Below are 26623 nucleotides of genomic sequence, written 5' to 3' on the forward strand. Positions count from 1 at the left end.
AGCCCACAGCTCGGCCGCTTTCTCTTCCCCGCGGCTGACAAGACCTGCTCGGAGGTGCCCAGACAGGTGGGCAGCCAGCAGGGCCCCGGGGCTTCCTGGATGGAACGGAAGGGGTTATGCTGCCAATTTTTTCTAATGAGCACATAACTGGAAAAGAATTCGAAGAATTAAGTTCCTGTGCGTGAACAAAGGCTAATTATCAGACGAAAATAGTTAGACGGTAAAGAGATGGTTCATCAGAAACAATCCACTTATTTACATTTTTTCCCTCTCTCTCTCGTTTAGCATCATGGAACAATTTATTATAGGTCTATGTTTGGGGATAATGTTGGCTTTAAAATGGTAAGAATTCTTCAGCACTTCTGAGCAAAGCATCATCTGGCTTTCTTCACTTTAGAGTTGGCTTTGGGAACCAGATAATACTGAGACTACATCTAAAAGCAAGACGGTGGAGGTGGGACTTCCCTGGCGGTCCAGGGGTTAAGACTGCGAACTCCCAATGCAGGGGGCAACGGTTTGGTCCGTGGTCGGGGAACTAAGACCCCACATATCACGTGGCATGGCCAAAAAAAAAAAAAAAGACTGGGGATGTGAACAGACGTGGGGAGGCCCCGAGCAGCTGCCGTGATGGAGACGTGCTTTGTCTGTCTTGTCCGACGTGGAGACCACGAGCCACGTGGCCGCTTAGCACTTGACATGTGGCTACAGAGCCTGAAGAACTGACTTTTTTATTTTATTTAACTTTAATCAATTTAAATGCAAGTGGCCCCATCCGGTTAGTGGCTAAGGCATTGGGTAGCACAGGGCGACAGGGCAGAGGTAAGTGTGCCTGACAACGAGGAGCCCGGAGTGGGTGTTCTTTAAGAATTCGCTGTAAAAAGGGACTTCCTTAGGACTCTGCGAGCCCGAAAACACTTTTCATTAAACCCCGGCCCACCCTCGAACTTCAAACCTCCTCCTTCGCCTTCAGATGTTTTCAAGGAGCAGGGCCCTTCTTCCTCACCTTTTCCCGACCTCTCTAGCCTGACGTCTGCCCGGTCACTGGATCACGACCGCTCTTTGAAGAACACCCCCCCGCCCCCCGCCCGCCGCCACGGATGGCCCTCTGGTTCTGAGACCCAGGGCGCCTTCCTGGGCGACCGTCCTCTCTTCGGGGTGAGACGGCGCCCAAGTCCTCTCCCTTCCACACCTGTTCCCTGACTAACCCCTTCTATTAGTCCGCAGGTGTTAAAGGCGGGAGAGGCCCTCAGCGTTTGCTTGAGGTCCAGGTTGGAGGACCCGCTCGGGACCCGCTCGAGGGTCTGTGGCTTCCTGCTCATTAGCACCTCTGGCAGAAAGGGAGGCCGGGAGGTGAGGTGCTCATCAGTTAGACCTCCTGCTCGTTCCGAGCTCTCTGAAGTGGCGAGAGGAGGCACCTGAAGGGACAGATGGATTCGCCATTCGCCGCCCCCCCCCCCCGTCCTCCGCCGCCCTCCAGGCCGCTCGGCAGTGGGCTGTTAACAGCCTCCTGGCTTCTCTGTGAAGCCACAGGGCAGAGGGCAGTTGGCTGTATTTTTGGTTCCTTGTGTTTTGACGTCGTTTGAGTGCCCAGCCCTCCCCAGGAAGGCCTGGGAAAAAGGCTGTTTTCCCTGTCCTGGCTCTGATACTGAATCCTTTCTCGGGACGATGGCTATTGCTCTTAGCATGGTCATTACAGAGGAGCGGAGACGATGGCCAGCGTATTCTGCTGTCTCATCGACCCCCCTTCCTCTCGTCTGGGAATCCAGGCCTCCTATTTATAATCACGTGGGTTCATTCCGGAGTCACGGCTGACCCCCCCCCCCCCCCCCCCCAGTAGGACATGAAGACACCAGCACTCAGACACCAAAGAGAAAGGGTGCGTTCCTACCACCCGGCTGGGCCCTCGTCGCCCGGGAGCCACCGGGACGCGAAGGACGGTGAGAGCAGGCGAAGGATTGAGTGTAGCCACCAGACTGCCCGTCCACCCTTCTCCCCAAGCCCCCGGGGGCCGCGGGGAGCAGGTGCCCTGGTGATGGCCACGCTCGTTTGCAGCTGACAAGCCAGGCACCCCCCTTTTACAGGGAGAAGCTGAGGGACAGGAGGTTAAACGACCTGTCTGGGTCAAGGTGAGTGAGTGACGGGGCAGGGCGCGCGCCGCGATCGCACACCCGCTCTGGCAGACTCTGGGGTTCACCGCCTGACCCTCGGCGACACTGCCTCCCCCCACTCCCACTCCACCCACCCCCGCCTCCCGAGGGCCTCCAAGGAGCAGCCGAAGGGGCTGAGTACACGGATCTCAAGATGTTTAAAGAGCTCTGCTCTAGGTCGCTGCCCACGGATGCAAGTTCCTGTTCACCACTCACGGGTTATGTCCTTACTTAATGAGGACGTAAAGAGCGGCCAGGGCACAATCCTCTCGAGGGCGGCCAAGTTAGGGCCCTTCCTCGTAGGGGACGCGGCTGGGGTCAGCGCCCTCCGCCGCCAGCCTGACGCTCACGTATGCTCGGGGCGCCCCCGGAACGGCAGCCAGACAGAGCAGCCCAGGACTGAAAGGCGGGTTCTCCACGTAGAGCTGGGGCTTGTAATCTCTGTTGTGCTCGGGGCACACCGGCAGTTCTAAGGGTGCCTGCGGATCCCTTCTCAGGATAACATTTTAAAGTGGAAACAAAGCTTGGCAAAGAAAACCAATTATGTTGACGTACAGTTATCAAACATATTAAAAGACACATTTGCAACATAAAACTATATGTGGGGCTTCCCCGGTGGCGCAGTGGTTGAGAGTCCGCCTGCCGATGCAGGGGACGCGGGTTCGAGCCCCGGTCCGGGAGGATCCCACACGTCGCGGAGCGGCTGGGCCCGTGAGCCGTGGCCGCTGAGCCTGCGCGTCCGGAGCCTGCGCTCCGCAACGGGAGAGGCCGCGGCAGTGAGAGGCCCGCATACCGCAAAAAAAACAAAAAACTATAATGTGGTTGCTTATGTATTAAATAACAAGATCTAGTGGACCACCAGAATTTTGAAGTGATGAGGGAAAAACAATCCTCTCGTGATATCTGCAACCCTCCTGATATGATAGGAAAATATCCATGGTTTTAAGTGATGGACAGAGTCACAGAAACTGCAAATCCTATTGTGGTCTGCTGCCTGTATTCACAAAGGAATAACATGACACCTCTCAGCAGGAAGTCTGTGAAAATAAAGATCCGATGGTCTCCCATCCAAGTTTACGGTCCCTCTGGAATTCCACCCGCCCCCCCACGACCTTTGGAGCCCTAGGTAAAGAGCTGGTGATTGGAGGAGGGGAGGGTTCGGGAAAGCAGCACAGAGAGAGCCCGTCTGCACTTGGGGGCAGAGCTCACGTCCACAGGACCCTGTGGCCCCGGGCAGTCCTGGGAATCAGTCTCCCAGAATCTTCCCAGACCTGCGATGCTCAAATAGAGCTGCTTCTATTTTCTCCCGGGACAGCCCCCAGCGCTCCAGGGGATTTTCTCAAGCACTCCCAAGAGCCACAGTCATTGTTACTACTTTTTTAGTAAAATTTCAGATGAGACAGGCTGCCGACTGCTCTGCAGATGAGATCGTCTGGGTGGAAGCTGCAGGACCCAGAGCCCGGACGTGGGAGGGAGGTGGAGGCAGCAGCCCGGGGAGGGTGGTGGGGGGGTGGGGCTCAGCTCCGAAGTGCAAGGCTGCCCAGGGGCACGAGGGGTTCTCAGCGCTGGGCCAGGACTAAGAGTGTCCTGGAGACCTTGCATCAAGGACCACGGCAGAGGGAGGGAGCCAGCTGCCCCGAGGCGCGCAAGGGAGGAGGGGACACCAGGGCCCCCCCGGGGGTAGCATTGCTGGGGGCAGGGGGTCAATGCTTGAAAGCAACTCGTTTGCAGGACATTCGAGCCAAGTGTCCATCACCCATCTCACAACCCGACGCTCCAAAATCCTCCACTGGAGAAGCAAGACGGAGGCTGAGAGCATCTGCTCAGTGGCCTCGGCCTCCGGTCTAGGGGCCTCCTTGAGAGTCAGAGGCGAGCAGCGAACTTTAACCCGAAAAGACCCCGACACCATTCACATCCTGCATACAGTTTCAGGAGCTTCAGGGCCCTTTGCTCTAAGCCCCTCCTGCCCCCAGCCATAGGGGACAAAACTGAGACTGGAAAATCGCGGGGCCATTTTGTAGCCGCGGGCCCCAGGCTGAGGGCTCATGGGAACGGGAGGCCCTGGTGGACCTGCCCGACGGTTGTGTGTTTGTTCTCCAGTGATGGGTGCGGGGAGGGAGACGCTGGGAATCTAACCCACCAATTTCCAGGCCGGGTTGTTAAAGGGACAGGGGGCTTCGTGTGCTCCAGTGCAAGAGTGACAGCAAGTGCCAGAGTCACAGGGACGCTCTGCAGAGCAGAGACGGTACGTGGCTCACACCCACGGCCGTGACGGGGCAAGTGCCAGGGATGCCGGGCCGCTGGGCAGAGTGTTGAGCGGGGGCTGGGTCTGACTGGAGCCTCGTCAGGTGCCGGCACCGCAGACCCCGATGTCGGGGAAAGCATTGAGGCTGGCCGGGGCCGGGGGCAGAGCCCAGCCTCACCTCCGGGCCCACCTAAGGTGTGACCTCGGGCAAGCTGTCACCTTCGAGGCCCGCTTTTCTCACCTGTCACATGCGGGACGGGCTGGACAGTCTCTGGGACCCACGTACCCTCGCGCTCCTACGACACAGGCCAGGGAAAAGCCCTTCCTCCCATCTCCTCCACGCGGCCCGCCCCTCACCGCAGCCCCTGCGCAAGTACAGCCCTCAGGGGTCAAAGCTTCTTCCACTTATGCTGACGCGTGGAAGAGGAAGCCGATAAAGGGATGGGAACAGTTGCTCGCGAGTTGCTCGCGACATCTCTAAAGGCTGGAAGCGCTAAATAAAGGCTCTTGATGACCAGGCCCGGACAGCCTATCATCACTGCTCCGTGGACAAATTGTACGGCGTGTCAGAGCACACGGAAGGCTCACGGTAATTTACCAGTCAGGACCCCGAAAACCGCACAGTACGGGCGCCTCTGCGGTTCCACATGTTACCGCCAGGCCAGCCAGCCCCTGATCTGCTTAAAGGGACACCACCTGCCGAGAGAGGCCCTGGACTGAGGCCTCAGTTAAAAGCAGCACTTTGCAAAGATCCCACGGGAATAGGAATATTTCGTGACATTCATATGTAAATAACAAAAAGAGGAAAACAGTATTTTCCTGGCGTGGCCTCCTGGGGTTTCCCACCGTGCCAGAGGTCGCCGCCTAAATGCGACCACAAAAAACCAAGTTCTTGCAGTAAACACTGGACTGACCAAGAAGAGACCTGGGACTGACTGGAGGCCTGTTGGCTGGAAAAGAAACCGAGCCAGCAGACAAAAGCCAAGAACAGCTGGCACGCGAGTTCCGCGGCTCTCGGGGAGGCGGTGGCGGAATGTCCCACCCAGTGGGGAGGGGTCTTCACCACGGATGTTATTTAGTTATTTGGAATCAAAAGGGCAGGGTGGGCACAAAAAGCAGACCGACTCTTCATCGGTTTATCGCTGTCGCCGAAACCTCCGGGGTGACGTACCCCTCGCCGCCTACCTCGGTTCGGCCCCGTGCACACAGGTTGGCGTAAACGTGCCCGAGCCTGATGGCCCGAAGGGTCTCAGCTAACAAAGGCGGGTGCTTCTGCGGGGGGCACATCCAGCCTGGGACGTTCTGATGGAAAAGTGACTTTAAAGGCCTGCGGGCGGACAGACCACAGGGCTTCTGAACCCGTCCTCCCCGACCTGACACGCGGCACTGGGTCCTCTCCACCCCTGGGGCCTCTCCACCCCAGGACACCCAAGTGCTCCTCGCAGGCTGCTTTCTACTTTCCCGACTGTGTTTCCCCCTCTAGAATCATCCACCTGGTCTGGACTATTCACACATTCCATGCAGTCACTAACCCTCCCGTGATCGTTACCTGCATTACTGCTACTTTCATCCTTATTACTGGAAGACACACCGAGTCCGGAGAAGGGCAGGTGATCTCAAGGAGCTCCAGCTGCACAGACGTCACAGCTGAGCTCAGCCGAGGGCCGCCCTGCCCCACACCCTTCTCGGCTCAGGCCACGATGCCCAGCCAGTCCGGCACCCTGGCCCCTGAGCTCAGAAGCTCGTCTGGAGGCCCCAGGACGGCCTGTTTGCCCAGCTTTCCCACAGAGGAGGGCTGGCGAGCTTCCGCAGAGCTCTGCGGGCCCTGGGCCCTGTTCCGAGGGCGCGCGGAGAAGCAGGAAGGCAGGCGCCCTTGTTTCGCATCCTTCCTTCCGCACGGGGGCTGCGAGACCCCGGGCCAGCCGCGGTGTCTCCGCGAACCCACTGGCTCAGCTGTGCCGTGGGGGACACGGCCCACCTCGTGGGCGTGCGCTCAGGGCCACAGTGAGTGCTGAGAGCACAGCGCTGGTGGTTGTATTTTTTCAGTAATTCCCGGCTGTCTCCTCCCCAACCAGAACAGCAGTTTGAGCGACACTGATGGTAAACGACATAAAACCCTAATTCCCTCGAGTCGGGGCCCGCGGAGTTGGTCAGGGGGCGCCGGGTCGGGCCGCAGCTGCAGACAGCCATTCCTGGAGGCCGTCCGGCGGCGGTGAGTGGGTCGGGGCCCGGAGCTCAGCGCCAGCCTCGTCTGCTTCCTGTCCCCGGCTGTCCTCGCCCTGCGTGGTGCTCCCTGAGCCTTGGGCACATGCTGTCCCACAGATAGAAGAGGGGGCGGGGCTGAGGGGCACTGACTGGCGGGCTCCCCGAGGCCGCGTAATTCCTCCTTTTGTTGGCTGGGTCCAAGCCCCCTCCTCAAGCATCACAGCAGCTGCGGAGCGGCCCCCCTAGTTATCACCGTGGGGTGCCAGGCGCAAGTTCCACCACCGCGCAGAGTGTGACCGTGGCGGCCGCAGGTGGCCCTGCGGAAAAGGCCAGAGGACGCCCCTGTGATCACCGTCACCCATCTGTCCAGGTGGGCGGGGGTGCGCGTGCCTGTGCGGGTACCGGGGCCGCCGTGCCCCCTCTGCTGGGCAGGCTGCGGGCGGGGATGCCTGGGACACAGTCTCCTAGCCGTGGCGCAGCCCCGGGGATCCTGGCTCCGTGCCCCGCGTTCTGGGGTCGGCCCAGCCCGCCTCTCGTCTCCCCACAAGGGGACGGCGGGCGGCACGAGCCTGACCGAGTCAGGGAAGTTCTCTCCGTGGCTCCCAGGACACCCCTGGGTCGTTTATTTGCGCACCTGTCCCCGTCTATTCATCCGTCCCACTTCCCGGGGAGAACCTGGGACACGCCAGGAGGGCAGGCGTGGGACCCTGCCCTCCCCAAGCTCGGGTGCATTTTGTAAGGACTTGGAGCGTCTGTCCTCGCACTGGGGCTCAGCCCCGACCAGAGCCGGGACCCCGGGGCCACATGGCCTCGAGCTGTCCCCAGCCTTTCTCATCTGCTTCCCTGGTGGTCTGGCTCTTCTCGCACACTCTCTGGGCTGGATGGACGTTTTACGAGCCTCCCAATCCGTGTGGCCCGGCCGCCTTCTCCCACTTTGAAGCGTGTCAGCCTGGGGGTGACCGGCCGGCCCTGGCAGCACCAGGAGGCGGATGTCTCGGCACTGGTCAGGTCGCCAAGGGGCTCGGCTTAACCGACTAAAGAAGTACCAAGGCAAGGACTCAGCTTAATACTAATAACAACAACAACAACAGTCATAGCGTCCTTCTGGTGTGACACGTGTGGAGGACCAGGGGCCTCGACAGACCCAATGGTGACGATTTGATATTGACGACACGTGGCCTGTTGAACAAAACCCCCAAAGGAAACATCTGATCATCAAGGAGGAGATTCCCGGATCACAGAACGTGACCTTTGAGCGCCCACCCAACTCCTCACTTTGCAGACAGAAAGCGAAGCCTCCCTCGCTCATGGCCGAGGCCTTCAGGTCCCCCAGGTGGGGGCGCGGCCCAGACCCCAGGCCGGGCCTGCCCCGAGGGCTCACCTCCACAGGAGCCGCCCCTGCAGAGCCGGCCTTCCCTCCCCAGTCCCTCCACCGACCCAGCCCGAGGGGCACACCTGGGGCCTGGAGGCGGGGCCGGTGAGAGAGGTGAGCCTCAGACCGGCCTTCCTCAGCCGGTGACCTTGGAGGAACCGCTTACCCTCTGTTTCCCTGTGTGAAAAGTGTGAGCGTGATCTTACGCCAAACGTTTTGCAAAGACGAAGCACACACGCCGTCACTGAAAGCACTTCCCTGATGCCCAGGTGGCACTGCCAAACCCCGAGGCTCTCGGGCAGGATTCCGTGCGCAGCCGCCCAGAGCTCTGAGTCCACCCTGGCTGGGCGTGGGCCTTGGAGATGGAAGCTATGACCTCACCCCCGTGTGCCCTCCTGGCCGTGTGGCTAGCGGGCTCAGGCTGATGCTGACAGGGGTGCTTGTGTGTCACCGCGGGCCAAGGGCCACCCGCGGCGCTCGCCGCCCACTCTCCATGCTCTCTGCCTCCCGGGGCACGGCCGGGGAGCCTGCGGAGGGCAGACCGTGGACGTGGGGACTGGCCGTGGGTGTGAGCCGGGGGCGCCCAGCAGGTGGGAAAACCACCCCTGGCTGCATTCCCACCCGGGAACAAGCCCGGCCCGGAGGGCAGCATGGCAGGGGCTGGGCCGCCCTGTGGGGAGAGGTGGAGGCTGGAGGGCCGCGTGCGGGTCCGTCGGCCTGTCCGTCCCACAGGGGCGTCGGGAGTTCCCGGTCACAGGACAACGCGCAGGGCTTGCAGGCACGGAATGCTCAGGGTGGCTCCAGCGGGGGCCACGAACACAAGAGAGCCGAAGAGGGTAAGACAGCGACTGCCACCACAGCGAAAGCCTCGGAGCGACAGAAACGACGGCCGAACTGCTCATACATTGTGGTCGACCCTCCAACGCCCGGCACGGCCGGGAGGGGCGGCCGGACCCAGAGGGGCGGGGGGAGGGTAACCAAGGGGGAGAGGAAGAAACCCCGGGCGCGGGCGCGACGCTGCCCCGGCCACCTGACCCCTGCAGCCCGAGCTGCCTCTTCTGTGAAGTCAGCACAGCTCCGGGGGGCTCCAGGATTCCATGAAGAAGGAATGGGGGTGTCCCGGAGGGCGGGGGCACAGAGCGCACCTGCCCAGGCAGAAGACGGGGCTGCTTCTGAGCTTGGAGGCGGGGATACCTGTCACTTGCAGACCGCCTTCGGGCGCAGCACGGCGGCAACCCTCTCCTCCATCGCCCCCGCAGCAAAGGCAAAAGGAACCCACCAGACTCGGAGGGATGTGGAGAATGTCAGTCTGACTCCGTTGCTTCTCTGCTCAAACACTTCCCACGGTTCCCACATCTACCCCTCGAAGTCCAGCCTCTTCCCATGGCCAACACACCCCACCTATGGGGCCTGGTCCTCCCCTCCCCTGCTCACCCCCAGTGTAGACGGTCCCACCACCGGCCTCCAAGTCCTGCCCGGGATGCTCTCTCTCCAGCTCATCACAGGGCAGGCTCCTTCCTGACACCTGGCTCATGGTCACTGAAGACCTCCCCCCTCCACAGTCTACAGCACCTCGCCCCCGGCCCCGCCCCCGTCACATCACCCTGTTTTATTCGCATTCTTGGTACTTCCCTTGCTTACTGTGTGTCTCCCCGTTACAATGAAGGTGCCGAGAGAGAGGGAACCTGTTTCTGCTACTCAGGGTGAATGCGGAGCTGGCACACGGAGGCTCCAGGGACGCCGGCTGAACGGACGGATAGTGACGGGCTGCCGCGGAAGCAGAAACCTGCAAGGCGCTCAGGCGGACGGTGGGGGTCACGGACCCGCCCCCAGTGACGGCCTTTCATAGCCAGCGGGCATCCTCCCTGGGGGGCGTTATCTGGGTTCACGTCCCACGGTGCCCTCCACGTGCCCCAGGCCGGCTCCCCACGCCGTGCAGACCGGGAGCCACATGTCATTCCTTTGGAGGACCGGCCGGGAGGGCCTTCGGACGACTCGCTGCCTCTCCTCTCCTGGGGCTGCGTCTCCCTCACATCGTCCACGCTGCTAACGGGCCCCTGGGGTGGAGCGTCACGCAGAAGAGGCGGGGCCTCCGGGGCCTGCTCAGAGCTGCCGGCGCGAGGCCCACCCGTGGGTCTCGGTGGCTGATGGTGCGACACGGTGGGCCGGTCCTAGAAGGGGGAATAGGAATGGACCCTCCAAACACACCTTAATCTGATGAAGACATTAAAGTCACACGTGCATTTTTTAGGTTAAAGAAAGTGCATGTGTAATTATCATCACTAGGATTATCTTGGTGCTACGGGGGAGGGAGGGCAGGCAGGCAGGACCGGGTGGGTTGCAGGGAAACGGAACGATTTGCAGTTCTTCGTGTGCCCCTCTCTCCCAGATTAACGCGAGACCACAGAAGCCAGCGCCCGGGAGCTGCCAGAGGCTGAAGGTAACAAGTCAACCTGATGTTGCTATAGGAACCGGATTCTTCCCAGTGCCATGGCAACCGACTCCGGAGTGTGGCGGGCACACAGTCTGCTCACACGCCACGTCAGAGCTCGGGAAGAGGGCAGCAGAGGTGGGGAGGCGGGGTGCAGGTGGATCCTTCCTACACCGGTGAGCCGCAAACTCAAGTCCGCGAGGCTGCCTGTAAATCGAGACAATGGCGGACGGGGGACGTCTCCGTCAGAGCTGCTCAGAGGCTCTGGGGACCCCCTCAGATTTCTGGGGCCCCCGTCCTTGGTCCTCCACGTCATAAACTGTTGTTTGTTGTAATCACGGTGAGGCATCGCCGAGCAAGGCTTCCTCCTGGGGCAAAGGAAACCACCGACCAACCGACCAAACAAAACCCAGAAAGCTCACCTCGGGCCATTCTGAAGCCCGAGGTCCTTTCCTTCTGAATATCCTTCGTGAGTTTCTGAGTGACAATGAACTCCCGCCACCCCCCTCCCCAGGTAAGAGCAGCTGAAGACAGACAGAAAAAAGATCACAGCCCCTGCTTCCCGAGGGGCTTAATGATCCAGATCAAGTTATTTGGGCCGGTGACGGCGCTGCCTGTAATTTAATTCCAGGAACTTCAACAACAGAGTCCAAGGTTGCAGGTGAGAAAGAGAGCCTGTGCCCTCCCACACGCTATGTATTCACTGCGGCCGGCCTTTCACATCACCAAGCCCCGGGCTCGGTGGAACCTCCCGATTTGCTGCTGTTGACCTAAAGCAGTGGTTCTCCCAGCATGTCCTGGACAAGCCGCTTCGGCGTCACCGGGAGCTTGTGAGGAATGCAGAATCTCAGGCCTGCCCCAGACCCGCCCCATCACAAACGGGGTGCGGCCCGGTCCACCCTCACAGGCTCCTCCCCGACCCCTGCTCAGCCCAGGCTGAGAGCCGCTGGCAGGAAGGAAGGGTCTTCTGACGCCTCCTGGGCCGCCTTCTGCCCCCGCAGGCTCTCCGGGCACCCCGCAAGGGGCCGTCCAGGTCCCGCCGTCCCGGCGAGCTCACCGCTCCCCAGAAGAGCGCTCGTCTGTGGCACAGCTGATCTTAGGACCGCGCCTGTCACGGTTCTCAAGTCAGCCTCCGGTTAACTCCGCCCCGAGAACCGCTTCTGCTTCCGGAAGCCGCTCCAGATTAGCCTGATTGTTCTTCCGGTGACAAACGGCCCTTCTTGCTGTTGAAACTGCGGGTGACGCCGCTCCTAGATATTCTCTCCAGGTGGAACGTCCCAGGTCCCTCTACAGGGTTTCCAGGTGGTCCCCTCGAGGGACGTGACCAAGGTGAGATAACCCTCCTTGACCCCTGGAAGCGTCACATGGGCTCTGACCTCACAGCCGCCCCACCTGGACGCCGCACACACAGCTGGGCAAAAGCCAGGGTTGCTTCCTAACCACACGCCTCCCAGTCTGCGGGCAGTGAACGCTCCCTTTTTGCTTTCTTTCTTTTTATCGCAATCATTAAGTCAGTCCTCTTCCATTTCTATGTTTTGAGCCTGAGCACAGGAGTTTGCATTTCTAATAATAAATTCATCTCATTAGTTTTGGTCCAAAGCTTTTATTCAGGCTATTGAACTTATTTTTACACTGTAAAGAAAATGTGATATTATGCATTTATATTTTCCTCTTAAATTTTGTTATTATGCTGTCCATATGTTTTATAGCCTACTATTAACATAAACTGAGCATCTTGACTTGTAAGCTTTAAAAACATATTTTTTGTTAGCTCATCACATGAATTATAACACCATTAATTTAAACGTTCCCCTTTGATCTTAGGTTATTTTCATTTTTTTTTTTTTTTGGCTGTCACACAGAATGCTGCAATGAACATCACTGTACGTAAATATAAACCTTTGCATAATTATTTTCTAGCCTAGATTCCTAGAAGGAAAATTACTGGTGAAAGCATAGGAACATTTCAAAGACCTTGATATATATTACTAAACTGTTTCCAGAAAGGTTATACGTTTTCTATTTCTACATCATATAAGAGCCCATTTCACCAAAACTTGCGAATATATTATTTTTTAACTAAATTTTGGCAATATAATAAGTGAAAAGTGGTATCTTGTTTTAATTTGCATTTCTTTCACTTAGTGAAGCTGATTTTTAAAATATATATATTGATGAACATGTAGTTTATACTTATGAATAGGTCTGTTCATGCCCTCTGCACAGTTTTCTAATGGAGGTGTGAATGTTTCTCTTATTGATTTTTAAAGATCTCCCTATGCAACAGAGATATTGATCTTGTTCTATCATTTTCTAAAAATAAATATTTTCCCAGTTTGTTTTTGCTTTCTAAAGTTTTCTGTCATTTTTCTGTGTGTAAAAGTTCTATATTTTTATGAGTTGAATCTCAATCTTTCCCTGTCTTTTCTCCTCTTAATTTGATGTTTCAAAAGTCTTGTGAGAGCAGTTAATTATTCATTTTCTCCCAATTTTTATGGATAATTATTATTTTACATGTAACTCCTTAATCCATACATAATTCGTTTTGGCTAAATGTATAAGGTAGGTATGCAAAGTAATTTTTTCCCCATGCTTAGCAATCCAGCCCCTTAACCTCACCCATCTTTCACTGGACTTTATTGCTTCCTTTATGACATGAGCAGGTTCTAAAGAGCCATGTTTGCACCTAAAAAAGACACACCCTAATTTCATCTTTTTGGAGAAACATTTTAAAGTTCTTTTTACTGTAGTTGAATTAGAGATCATTTCAAACTAACTGAGCAAGGGGAAAGAGGTTTTGTTTTCTGGCACATGGTATAGGTCACATCAGAGATGCAACAGGAGGTGCAAATTTTCTTCTGTCTCTGAACTGATGCCCTATTTTAGGGCTCTGCCCTTCCACCGTTAAAATGGTACTACTGCACACAAGGTTTTTCTGGACACTCTTCAAACATCTTCTGTACACCAGCAAATATCATCACTAGACTTTGCTTCCTACGTGTTTTGTTTCACTGCTCTACCTGTGGGCTCCTTTACCCATGTGACTTTGTTTAACTAGAGTGATACATTTATTGTCTCATACAGGACAGGACCCTCTCCTCCCTAGAGTTCTTCACATGTTTTTCTTGGTAAATTCTGCCTATCTATTCTTCCAGATAAACTCTGTCATTATTTTTGCCAAGTACCTCCTCCTTCTTCTCATTTCCTTCCCCTGCAAAAAAACCCACCCTGGGCTGTTGATTGGAATTATTTAAAGTTATGAATTAATTTGGAAAGATCTGACATCTTCAAAATGTGCAGTATTTCCTATAGAAATATGATGTTTCCATTTATTCAAACTGTTCTATGTCCTTCAGTTAACTTTAACTGTGTCATGTATTCTCGTGTATTTAATTTTTGATACACAAAAAAAGCCATTGATTTTTTAAAATATTTATGTGATATCCAGCCACTTGTCTGAGTGCTTTTATTAGTCCTTACCATTTCCAGCTGGATTTTCTAAGCCTATACTCATCTTGTATGCAAATATTGACAATTTTGTCTCTTCCTTCCCACTTCCTGCTTTGTTGCATCCTCTAGACTTAACACAAGGATAATTATCACTGGTTCCAGCCCCCATTCCTCCCTTGTTCTCGAGTTTAAAGGAAAGGCCTCCTGGGCTTCACCACTAAATGCTCACTGTTGGTTTGAGACAGACGTTCTTTATCACAGTAGAAAATCGTTCTATTTTAAGCATATATTGAGAGTTTTATTTGAGATGGATATTGGATTTTATCGCACGTGGCACTAGTTTTTAGTTGGTTTACAGATATGATATGTTATAGTAATAAATTTCCCAATATCAAATAGTCCTTGAGTTCACTGGCTACATCCCACCTAACTGTGAATCCATTGGATTCAGTGATTTTTCACCTGTGTCCATATGTAAGACTGTCATAAATTTGTGTGTGTGTGTGTGTGACATCTTTGTTGGATAATGCTACTTTTACTAAATAAAATTTTAGCTTTAATCTTTTTCTGCTTTGGGGAACAAATTATCTAAAATTAAAATTTATATTTTTCCAGAAAGTTGTCATTGAGATTTTCAAATTTCTAAGCATTCATTCTCTTAACCTGGAAGTCTCCTTTGTATATGCCATGGTTCATTATTAACTTTCTTTTCTTTTTTTTTTTTTTTTAATTTCTAACCTTTCCAGAGGTCACCTAGTTTTTATTTCCTAGCACTGGCTCCCTGACATACTTATCAAGTGTGTTCTTACACTGTTTCCTAAATTAATTAACATTAATCTTATTCTAGGCTTTCTGCATCACTTTGATTTTACTGTGTTTATTGTGCAGAATATGCTTGGATTTTATTTTTTAACTTAAATCCGAGAGTCTTAGACTTTTAATGATAAGGGCATTTAACCCACTTACATATTTTAACATAGTTGATAGGTTTGACCCCTACTTTTGCCGTTTTGTTTTATGGTTCTGGATATTTTGGTGCATGTTTATTTTCTCATTTTTTTGTTTCATAGACTATATGTTAGCCTCTTGATGATTTGAAAGTAGAAAACCTGATTTTTACTCTTTATGTTTATTACATACAGATGCCACAGAAACTTCTATAATTCAAGAAGTACAAACAGAACCGTAGCTCATGGCTCCCCTCATGAAGACAAGTATATTTAATGTATTTTAAATACTTTTTTCTGGCACCATTTCCTTGTCATCATTAATTTAATCTGGTATTATATGTACAGTTTCTTATCATGTAATTATTTCTCCAAAGAGTACGGTATTTAAAAATAACTTCTAATTTCTATTTTGTAACCAGAGTGAACATGGTTATTTTTATTAATAATATTAATAGGGGGGCTTCCCTGGTGGCACGGTGGTTAAGAATCCTCCTGCCAATGCAGGGGACACGGGTTCGAGCCCTGGTCCGCGAAGATCCCACACGCTGCGGAGCAACTAATCCCGTGCGCCACAACTGCTGAGCCTGCGCTCTAGAGCCCGCGAGCCACAACTACTGAGCCATGTGCCACAACCGTTGAAGCCCACGCGCCTAGAGCCCGTGCTCCGCAACAAGAGAAGCCGCCACAACGAGAAGCCCGCGCACCACAACGAAGAGTAGCCCCCGCTCGCCGCAACTAGAGGAAGCCCGCGCGCAGCAACGAAGACCCAACGCAACCAAAAATAAATTTATAAATGAAAATAATTATAATATTAATAGGATCGATAAGAACTATAATGTATTGGGTACTGGCTATGTGCCAGGAACCACATCAGGCACTTAACCTATGTTTTCTACATCATCCTTATAGAAATCCCATTTCTCAGTGAGGTTTGTAAACATTAAGTGACTGCTGATGGTGCCACGGTCAGTACGGAGCAGAGCTGGGCCTCGGCTGCTGGTCTCCGATCCCCGAGCTGTTCTCTTAATTATTACACCCCGGCTCAATGTAACTGGGGTCAAGTTCACTATTGGTCCATTTTATACCATCCCAGAGTCCTTGATTTTGATTCATTTCAAGAAACATTAAGGATTAATGGATTCACTGTCTCAGGAGGAGGACAGGAATGGTGTGTTTTCGGAGACCTTATATCTTCATGTCTTTCTAATACCTTTCCATCTGAATTACATCTTATCTAACAATCCCGTTCCTGGGGGCCTGCCAGCTGGCACACAGGCGGAATGCAGGCCGGGGCGTGCCTCTCAATCCATCCATTCCGTGGTGAGAAGTCCACTTGTTCCTTGACGTACGCTCTTTATGGATCCGTAATGTACAACGCGATTGCCAATTTAAAACTCGCCTGTGTACATATGGGTGTTTTATTCGGAAGTTTTTAGGAAGCATATCAAGTGGGTTTGGTCTCCTGCCATTTTAAGAAGCCAGTATGGATCTTCTACATATTTTTTTTTCCTCTTCATGGCGTCACTAATCTCTCCCAACTTTGTGTCTTCAACAAATTGGATGTTTCCTTTCTGCAGTTTCAGTGTAGACTGTTGACCAGACGTGAGGCCCTGGCATTGAACTGGAGACCTCGCTGCAGACGGACATCCATCTGTTAATCCACATTCTTTGATCAGAGTTGGCCAATCAATTACAAACCTATTTCTCTACATTTTTCACGAAGCAATCGTGATAGATTTTCCTAAATGCCTTATTGAAACCAATGCTCTCTTGAGAATTCTTTGGAGCCAAGCCTAGTCACCCCACACAAAAAGAAAATCCAGTTAATCTGATGTGTTCCTAAAATTACTGATTTCTTCCTAAAGCACAGATGTGCCATCTCTCAGGGAATCTGTTCTAAGGGTCTGCCAGGGAGGAAGCTCGTGCTTGTCGAGCCTTTGGACCTGAGAAAATAAACACGTTTGCTCGTCAGGTCCCTGTAGCTGTCCCGTCGTTTCACTGAGCTCATCACCTCAGCAGCTCTAAGGAAACGTCTGGAGGTTCGTCCACTATTTGACACAGACTTTAACCCTCTACGACAGGCTGACCCTGCATGTGCAGCCGTCCAGCTCCTCCGTAACGTTCTGGCTGTGTGTTCTAGCCAGAGGCAGCCTCCCTGATGGAGGCTGAGCCCCCCACCTCCTGCCGTCGTTGCAGGAGCCCCCGTGGTCTCTGCGTCTCCACAAGCCTCTGCCGGACTGGCTCCTCCTGCGCCAGCATTCCTTCCAGAGACTCACAGGGTCGCCAGGCCGCTTTCTCCTCTGCACTTTGTGGAGCATCCTCTCCCAACGTCTGTGGGCTGCGCTGTGCGGAACAGTCTCTCCTGACGGAAGCAGGAGCCCAAGACCACCGGCCACTCCCGCCCGTGATGGCCTCCCCCGCCAGCCACTCTTTGCTCAGAGCACAGCTCGGCCATCTGGCCCTGCTTCCCTTTCTCTCTGAGGCTGGAACTCCCAGAACCCACGGCGGGAGTACGTTTACATGCTCTGCTTTTTAGCCAAGTGAGACGTCTAGCAGAAGCGAGACTATTTTGCTTCTGCACCGATTTTATGAACTGTAGTAAAGAAATCATTATTCAGACCATCGGGTACACAGGCAGCCTGCGGTGCGTTCCCGTAACAGAAGTCATGTTCCTTCCTCTTGCTCCTCGCTAAGCCTGAGCGGGGCCCCCGCACTCCGGTTTACGGGTTTACAGAATGATGGGGGCTCACATCCGTGGTCGCTCCAATTTCTCCCACTGAGATGCACCTTGTAAACGACGCTCACTGCCCAGGCTTGAGGCGCTCACGAGAGATGCCTGGGAACGCTGCACTTCCCCCTTTTGCATGGACGTTTCTCGCAGGCATGATTCTACCACAGATCTTACATCATTCACCTAGAGACCCTCAGAAGCACGCCAAACACGGGGGGAAAAGAGCTAAAAGGGGCCGCCAGCCTTTACTCCGATCTCACCTCTGACTAAGGTCTGAGGACTCAGCGTGGGAGCACGGACCCTGGGCCGGGGGCTGGGCCGGCCGGCTGGAGAGTCAGGGCCGCCCCTGGAGGAGGCCAGGACTGCTCCGCACTCTCTGCTGTCCCAGCTCTCAGCGCCCCGCGTCCCGTGGCAGCTGGGCTCCGAGGGGGCGGTGGGCCTGACTGCTGTCTGAGCTTCCTCTGCACCCCCTGCGGCGGCAGCTCCCAGGGACGCACCGACCCTCTTTATCCGCACAACCCCTCACCTCTTCTCTCACCAAGAAGCCCAGGAGGGTGAGGACGCCCCCTGGCTGAAACGGCCCCCCCGGGTATCGTCCATGACCTCCTACATACACATCACGGCCCTTCCCACTCAGGGGCCGCCCCCAGGAGCAAGGCCGACAGAGAAGGCTAGGACACAGGAGGCTGGGAGGGTGGGGGGAGGGCCGCATGTATGCTGGGCACGTGTGAACGAGCCCAGCGGACGGGAGAGGAGCCGGGGTCACGTGTCCTCCGACAGCTCTGACCATTCCCGCAAGCAGCGGCAGGTGAGTCACGCGGAGTGGGCTACGGCATCAGCGAGCCAGCCCAAAACAGCGTGGGTTTTCCAAAACCAGGAAGACAGGAATGACACAGAGGGAAAAGGATCGTCCTAGTGTTTTCCAAGATCTTGCCAGCACATCACTGGAGCAGAGAGGGGGGACTTCCAGGAGAGCCGGAGGCCCTCCAAGGCGGCTGGTCACCTGGCCGCACAGGAGCTCCTGGGGACAGACGGGGCTGAGAATTAGCCAGCGACCGGGCACGACCAGGAGGCAAGAAGCTGGCCTGAGGGCCGCGGCCCCCAGAGAGCCGAGGTGCAAAGACGTGGGGTTTCAAGAGCTCGCTCCTGATAGAAGACAGGTCATCTCCAACGCCGGACACCTGCTCCCCCGAGGCCATCATCACGCGTGACTAACAGCGCCTTCCAGCCACTGGGAGGGCTTTCATGAAGGGACTTCTTTGATGCAGAGGTTTTCAGAGGGTGAGAAGCCACCTCTTACCACCGGATTCACACCTGGGGAGGAAGAAGCCCCCCCAGCCCGAGTCTGCCCGGGCCAGCAGCCCTGCTCAGCACCCCCTCCTGCCCATCACATGTCTGAAGCCACAGGAGCGAGAGAAGGGCCACAGGCCGGACATGGCTCATGTAGAAACGAACATGCGTAACCTGTAAAACTCCACTTTCTCAAGAACAGGACTGAGTACCCACCATACAGTCTACACAAAAAGCATTACAAGACCGGTCTCTGACTTCCAGAAGATTAACAGTCCAGCTGCAGAGGATGGACAGACAGACAGATACACACACACACACACACACACCCCTCAAGGAGGACACTAAATTAAGCCCTGAACGGTGCCATCTTGAAATAAACTCGGTGCAATGTCAAGGAATGGCAGGAACAGCTTGGATCGCTCCACGGAAGAGAAAGGGTGTCAGTGTGCCATGAAAACAAGTAGGATCCAGAAGACGAGGGAGGGGCGGCCACCCAGGCTCTGAGAGAGCCCTGGGCCCACACTGCAGCACGCAGACGTGCACATACTCTACGCTCGAGCCCCGGCTATGACACTAAGTTCCCCCAACCAGCCTGTAAGCGGCAGTGAGCATCCTGCCCTCAGCTCCCTACCCCCAGAGCTAGCTCAGTGCCTGGGGCCAGCGGGACACACACACACACACACACACACACACACACACGCAGAGCCACCACTTTTAAACGTGCACAATGAGCCAGGCACTAAATAAGATACCTTATAAATAGGACATCTAATACTTATGAATAGCCTGTGAGGTAGAGATTATTATTCTAATTTACAAGAGAGGAAATGGAGACTTGGCCAAGGTCACGGTTAATCAGAGGCAGAGCTGGATGTCACCCCACCTGTGCCCTTTCCTGTGCTGTCATGTCAAAGGTCTACTGCGCAGACAGTTCAGCCGTGGCATTGCTATCCAGTCTGCCCGTTGCCTTTGACCTTCATTCTGACCTTCTAAGCCGGAACCCATGTGTAACCGTTAGGATGTGATTCAGCTGCAAAACTGAAACAATGATAACAGTGACTTTATTCTTCTCTCAGACAAAGCCACCTAAAGGGAGGTAGGCTGGGGTGGCAGTTGCATGGCAATCAGGGCCCAGGCTCTCATCGTTCTGCTTCACTGACCTCAAGGCCTGGCTTCCAGCTTATGGTCTATAGCATGGCTGCCAGAACTCCAGCCATTACAACTGCATTCCAGGAAGCAGCACAGAGCAAGGAGGGAAGAAAAAGGGCTTAACTCTTCCCTTTAAGGAGCTTTCATTAAAATTACAGCATACAGTTTTTATCTCTCATTCGTCAGAAATTATCACCAAGCCTTACAGGACATGGAAAATCTTGTCCTTTTAGCCTGCACAGCAATGTGCCCAGATGGAAATCAGGGTTCAGCAGCTCAAGAGGCAGGCTAGAGCAGTGCTGGGGTAGAGACAACTTGAAATTTTTCTTATACTATAATTTCATTATTATTATTTGTTAAGTATCAGGGTGTGCCTGGTTTTCAAGAGCTCAAAAGCATAGTTAATAACTTCCACTGGAGGCCTTTTCCTCCCTCACTCTCTTCCCTCCTCTCTTCCTGCTACCACTGTGGCCTGGAACTCAGCAGGGATCAAGCAAATAAGGCCATGAAACAACGATCCCTCCCCAACCCCAACACCCCTCTTCTCCCCATGAACAGCACACTTTGATTCTAGCCTCACATTAAAAACATACAAAAACTGTTCCAAGGCCAAAGACCAGGATGTGGAGTTGGTACGCTGCCACCAAGTGAAGGAAAGCCCGCCTGTGGTCAGTGTGGTGAATGGCAGGCTGGCGTGTCGCCGAGCCAATGGGGACAGGGACACGGTGTGTCTTCCTACCCGTCCCAACGTCCCAAAGGCAAGTGACACAAAGAAAAACATCACTGGGGTTTGAATGCTCATCTATGAACCTCTGCACGGAGTCTGAGGCCTCTCCAAGCACTGCAATTCCCCAAGCAGCCAGCAGGGGCAAAAAGGAGGGCAGAGGCGGCAGAGGCCCTGGCTCAGCGGCTCCAGGAGCAGAGACGCAGCTCTACTCCCAGGCTCTTTCCACTCCGGTCCTGAGGCCAGCGGAGGGGTGGGGAGTCATTTCGAGGGGCTTCCCGGCGTGGACACTCCCCAAGGCTGCCAGCCGGGGCCCAGTGGCTGTCCCGAGATGTCGAGGACAAACGTGGCACCTCCCAGCTCATGCTCGAGCGGGCCGGGCGCCATCGGGTGGTGCACGTGGGCCGGGGGCGGCACGGACCCTGGGGGGCGCCCAGAAAGGCTGCTGGGTGGTGACAGAGCGGAGGGTGCCGACGGGGGAACAGGAAGGGCTTGGGGCGCCGTCTTCTGTCTCTCCAGGTACCGGCCCTCCGTTCTCAGTAAGCCAAGCCTGAGCCGCCTCCGGGGGGGAATCCGCTAAAGTCAGACTCCTGGACCTCCCTCCCTCCCAAGGTTCTAAACTAGAAGCTCCGGGCGGGCCCGGGGGACATGGGTGCTGCTGGCCAGGCCCTGACGTGGTGACAGTGATGGACCCGTGGGCCAGCTGCTTCACAGACAAGGTTCCTTCACCGTCCCGTGCGGGGAGACCCTGGTGGCAGCTCCCGGGGCCCTCCTCTAAGGTCACCACCCCCCCCGCAACCTCATGCTCCCCTACTGCCGCCTCACGCGGGAATGGGGGCTGGCTAATCGCCGGCCCCCAGCCCCTGACTCTCCACGGACACGCCGCCTGTTACTGGGTCACCTGCCAGCCCGCTCTCCTCCCAGGACCCCCCCCGTCTGCCGTCCCTCCCCCGGCCCATCCGTCATGTGCACGCTCTCCTCCTAACGCTTTCCAAGCCCCCCCAGCCCTCCCCACATGTCTTTGTTCCCAGTTCTTCCCTTGAACGGTTTGTGTCTTGCGATATTAAAAAAAAAAAAAAAAAAAAATCCCTGCTCCAAAAGTATTCGAAGGCTATTTTGACAGGATTAATTTAAGAAACCTGCAGCATCACAGCAATCTGGAAAGAGGGCAGGTTGCTCAAGAGAGTCTAAGGAAAGGGCTACAAGGATGACTCCATCATCGCCATGGCAACACACCCCAAAAGTTTCTGGGCACTTGCTAATAACAACGAAGGCAGGTCTACGGGGCTGGCCCACCCGCGAGCCGGGAAGGACTGCCGAGCAGCGGTCCCCGGGGATGGAACCCTGGCCGGGACGCTGGGACTCGGCAACAGAGCCACGTGGAAAGAGGATGCGAGGGGCGGGTGGGGCGTCCGTAACCCTGGTGACAGAGACACCCTCCATCATCAGCACTGATTCCCTTGGGAGAAGATATTTAAGGGATGCAGCACCTTCTCGAGACCACGATCAGAATAATCAGCCGCGTGGGGAGGGACGAGAAGAAGGGGGTGCTCAGCGGTCAGGGCAGACCCGTCTCTCCCAAGGACGGGGACGGGGAGGGGGCGGTAGACGAGGCTGGGAAATGAGAAGCGGTTTGCCCCGCAGCCTCCCGAGTCCCGGAGAACCGTCACTGCTCCGCCCGGCGAGGAGGGCCTGTGGCACTCGACTGAGGAAGCTGGAAAGTGGGCATCGGGTTCTAGAAAGTTCCCGAGAGGTGACCTCACCGAACTGCCAGGTGGGCGAGGGTACCGCTCACGCCCACCACCCGCCCACTGCCTGTGGTCGCCCCGACGGTGCAGCTTCCAGAAAGTATCTCCTAATTTAGCTCCTCCCTCGTTTTGAATACTTTCTTAGGTGCTGTTTCGGTCTTCCCAGCAAAACTGGCGTTTATCAGTCACACGTTCCTAAGACTCTGGGCGCTGAATTTGGAGACCACGGCTAGTTCCTGGGACGGCTCCTCACTCATTCAACGTGTCCCTGAAAAAGCCTGTAGGTCTTAGCCTTCATCTCTGGGTCCAGTAAATGGAAAAGGTTGTAGTGAGATTTGAAAGAGCCGATGTAATTATATGCCAAGAAATGTTAGCCGAATACGAGTTTGTGGATCTCTCTCTGCGCTGGCTGTACTGAAGATGGGGCAGGGACAGAGACAGAGAGACACAGAGACGCAGAGGGGCAGGAGGGGCACCCCGGCCCCGTCGAGAGCAGCGGGGTAGGACCACCCGCACCCCTCTGGAGATGGCAGCTCCTTTCTGTCCTGCGATGAAGCCGGATGGCTCTCTGGGAAAGCCTGAGATGAGGTATCACCTGTCACCTTGGCTCGTGGCACACGTACATTTGTGCACACACGGGCGTGGATGTTTCAGGTGTGACTATGGTAAAGTCTGCTGGGGAAGTGCGGTGTATGTAACTGTGTTTGCCTTTTAAGGAGAAAACAAACTCTGGCTGACTCCTCTCTCCTCGCAGGTACCTCTCCTGTAAGTTTAGATCTGCTCAAGGCCAGGGAGGAGAGCTGGGGAACAGCAGGATATTCCAGATGGAACAGAAACGCTGATACTGACAAGAAGGAAAGCTCCAGTTCCAGTCTTGTCCAATTTGGGTTCCAGACAGTGAGCAAAAGAGACCTCATTCCAGAGATGGCTTAAAACACCCCGGGCAAAACGGTCTTGTGTTTTCCAGACCCCACGGAGAGGACGGCGGGATGGGTAGAAGCCTCGTGGTTGAGAAGAGGGAGGGCAGGAAGGGGCGGGTCTAGCTGCGTTGAGTTCAGCACTAACTCGATTCTCAGTCCCTCTCAAACACGGTCCCCGTCCCACCGGCGTCTGGAAAGGACCGTCCGGTGCGCAGCCGCCCCGCGTCTCTGGCTGGCGGCTTTGCTTGCTCTTCTGAAGCAGCACCGGGCTTATCCAAGTCCAGGCAGGCGGTTGGACAGCCCCCCCAGGATGCTGGAGGAGGCGTGAGGGGGTCTGCTCTCCTTTCCCTGCTTTGCCCGCTTCCACAGCGGCTCAGGCCCGGGGAGCAGAGATGCGAGGACTGCGGCCGCGGGGGGGTGCTCCCCCTTCACCGGCTCTGCTCCAGCCAGGCAGGGCCCTTCCCAGTCCCCAAGACAGCCTGTCACCCCGGCCCCGCGCCTGCTTCACCTCCCTCCCCTTCAGCTCCCGCTGTGCTCACTCCTCCAGGAAGCCCTCCGGACCAGACCAGCGGGGGCTCCCTAAGCCCTCACCACTGGGGGCCGTCGGCACATCCGGGGCGGACGGTTGGTCCACCTCCTCCCTGGGACCCTTTGGGCTTGGCTGTGCTCAGAGCAGGCCCTCTGCACTCCCGTCCTTCCCAGAGCTCCGGGCCCTGGCGCTGAGCACGGGCACCGCTTCCCAGGAGGGTCGTCGAGGCGGCAGTGCAGACACGAACCTGCAGGGGACGCGGCGGGGACGCGGGGGCTGAACGAGGAAACCCAGGCCCCCGCCCGCCCCTTCGCAACGTCCTGAAACCGGGGCTACGGCGGCGGAGACTCTGGGCTGGCTGCCTGTGCAGGGTCCTCGTCCCCCCCTGAGATCCCGCCCACCTGCCAGGGCTCAGCCCCCGCAGCTCCTCCGGGACCACGGCTCCCCGCGCCCCAGCCGTGGGACCTGGTCCCCCCTCGCCGGCTCGGCATCTCCCGCCGGCACCCAGCACCCCACCCCTCAGTGCCTTCCACGTGTTGAACAGACGCTTGTCTCACAGTCTCCCTGGACACCGGCCGCTGCTCGGAGACAGGCCGTGTGGACGTGGTTACCAGGTTCACCAACGGGCAACGCTGAGGCTCGGAGAGGCCCACGGCCCTCAGGGCCCACGTCACGCCCGAGGGCCAGGCTGACCCTCGGGTGGCCACGGAATCTACCCCCAACAAAGAGCCTGGCGCCGGCTCAGTGGCCCTTGGGGTGCCCAGCAACCCCGCAGGACGGGGAATGAGCCTCCTGGTGGCAAAGGCGGGTCAACGGCAGCAGGAGAGGGAGTCCCGGCGCCTTGCAAAGGTCCGCAGACCCTTTACCAAACCTCCCGCAGGCCTCCTCTCCTCGAGTGCAGGCGGCCTGCTCTGGGCGACCGATGAAGCCTTTTTCTAAGGTAGGAATTTAATTACAGGAGCTGCATTCCCAGAGGGCCCGTCACGTGAGTTCTCACCGTGCAGACCCAACGACAGCCTCGGGCAGCCGGGGACGAGGGGGCGGCAGGGCCGCACGGTGCCGCGTCCCAGGAGGGCGTCCCGCGAAGGCCCACCGCGGGGCTGGGCGACACACGGGGAGCATCTGACCGGGGGTGCGTGCTCTGCCCGCGTCCTGGCCGAGCAGCTGCGGGGCACCCGGAAGACAGGGAGGGATCGTGTGGCTCTGGGGACACGGGCGGCCGTGCCGCACTGGGGTAAAGCCAGACGTCTCGGCTGACACGGCTGTGAGTCAGGCCGCACCGAGCAGGCAGGCCACACGCCGGGCAGGACGGGGCCGGGGCGCTGCCCCCCGGGGCAGCATCGCCGGGCTCGCGGGGCTGGAACCGGGCCGGGGGAGGCCGGGCCTGGGTGGGCTCGGGGTTTGGGAGGGACCGCGAGGCCGGCCCTGGGCCCCTGGGCCCCCTCGTCTGGATTCTCTGGTGCTGGGGGGACACCTGCTGACCAGGTCAGGGGCGTCAGGCCGGAGCCTCTGATGTTGGCGGCAGGGCGGCCGCAGGCAGGGCCTCTCGCGAAGCCTCGACGCCACAGGTGAGCCTGTGGTCCTGGCGCCTTCCGGATTCCGTGAGCGCCCCCGGCACCCAGATGGCGGCTGACGCGGAAACAACGGGAGGCAACCTGGATGCGGCCACAGTGCTGGCTCCTCCTCGCAGCGGGGGCTGGGAAAGGGCCACAGTCCCTCCCACGGGCCAGCCGCACGCACCCGGCAGCTCGCGCCGGGAGGGGAGGCAGCCAGGCCGGGTCTCTGCCCTGGAAGGACTCAGGGGGCGACCAGCACGAGGGGGGCAGGCAGGACGGGGGACCCCGCTCACCGGGAGGGGCCGTGGTGCTGACGGGGGGCAAGGGCCACTCGGGACCAGCACTCTGCGAAGAGCGTGGCCCGGACCAAAGGCCAGACGTGAGACGGCTTAAATCACGGGCCCCCAGGAGGGCCCTGAGCGAGCGAGACACAGAGACGAGCATCGCACAGCCAGGCTCGGGGTGCACCTGCGTACGCGTGCGCGCCTGTGTGCGGCTGCGTGTCTGTGGGTGCGCCTGTACACCCTTGTCGTGCAGTGGACCGGGAAGCCAGGTTTAGCAGAAATACACTGAATGCTTATTTCCATCGTCCCCTCGTGCGCGCTTCCCGCCACCCCCACTGAGACCGGCCAGCCCGCGCCCTGTGTGCCCCCTTGGAGGGGAGAGCCGTCCCCGGGTGCCCACAGCGGGCTCTGGGGGGGACGGGTGTTCAGGGAAGCCGAGGGGCTGGGCGGAGCCGCCATCCTACCCATGCCAGCCTCTCCTCCTGGGGTCACGGATGTGAAAAATGGCAAACCCGTTGTCGGGAGCGTTTCCTCTAAGACCTGGGAGACGTGAGCGGTCCCAGGCTGGAGGCGGGGTAGAGCACATGGGCCCTCACACGGGCACACGCATGCAGGCACAGACACACACGTGAACACAGCCAAGCCACGCCGTTGCCTCACAGGAAGCAGCATCTCAGGACGCTTCCCGAGAGTCCAGGAGGGTGGGCTCCCCAAGACCCCTGGGGGCCCTCGGTGGCTCTGGCTGGACAGAGGCAGGCGGTACGTCCTAAACGCTCCTGAGTCTGGTGGCCACACGTGGCCCTTCACACGCTCAGCCGTGTCGGGGTGACTGCGGGTTTCCTGTACTGGGGGCCCGGGGGGGCTTCCCCTTTCCTTCCTCCAGGTCTTG

The 26623-nt window shown here is 56.7% G+C and overlaps 1 protein-coding gene across 13 annotated transcripts in view; it reads right to left on the minus strand.

Annotated features, from left to right (window-relative positions):
• Positions 1 to 26623, minus strand: part of CACNA1C (calcium voltage-gated channel subunit alpha1 C) — a 521192-nt gene that overhangs the window by 211257 nt on the left and 283312 nt on the right. The window lies entirely within an intron of this gene.

Source organism: Kogia breviceps, chromosome 12 (assembly GCF_026419965.1).
Source record: "Kogia breviceps isolate mKogBre1 chromosome 12, mKogBre1 haplotype 1, whole genome shotgun sequence".
Classification (NCBI taxonomy): Eukaryota; Metazoa; Chordata; class Mammalia; order Artiodactyla; family Physeteridae; genus Kogia; species Kogia breviceps.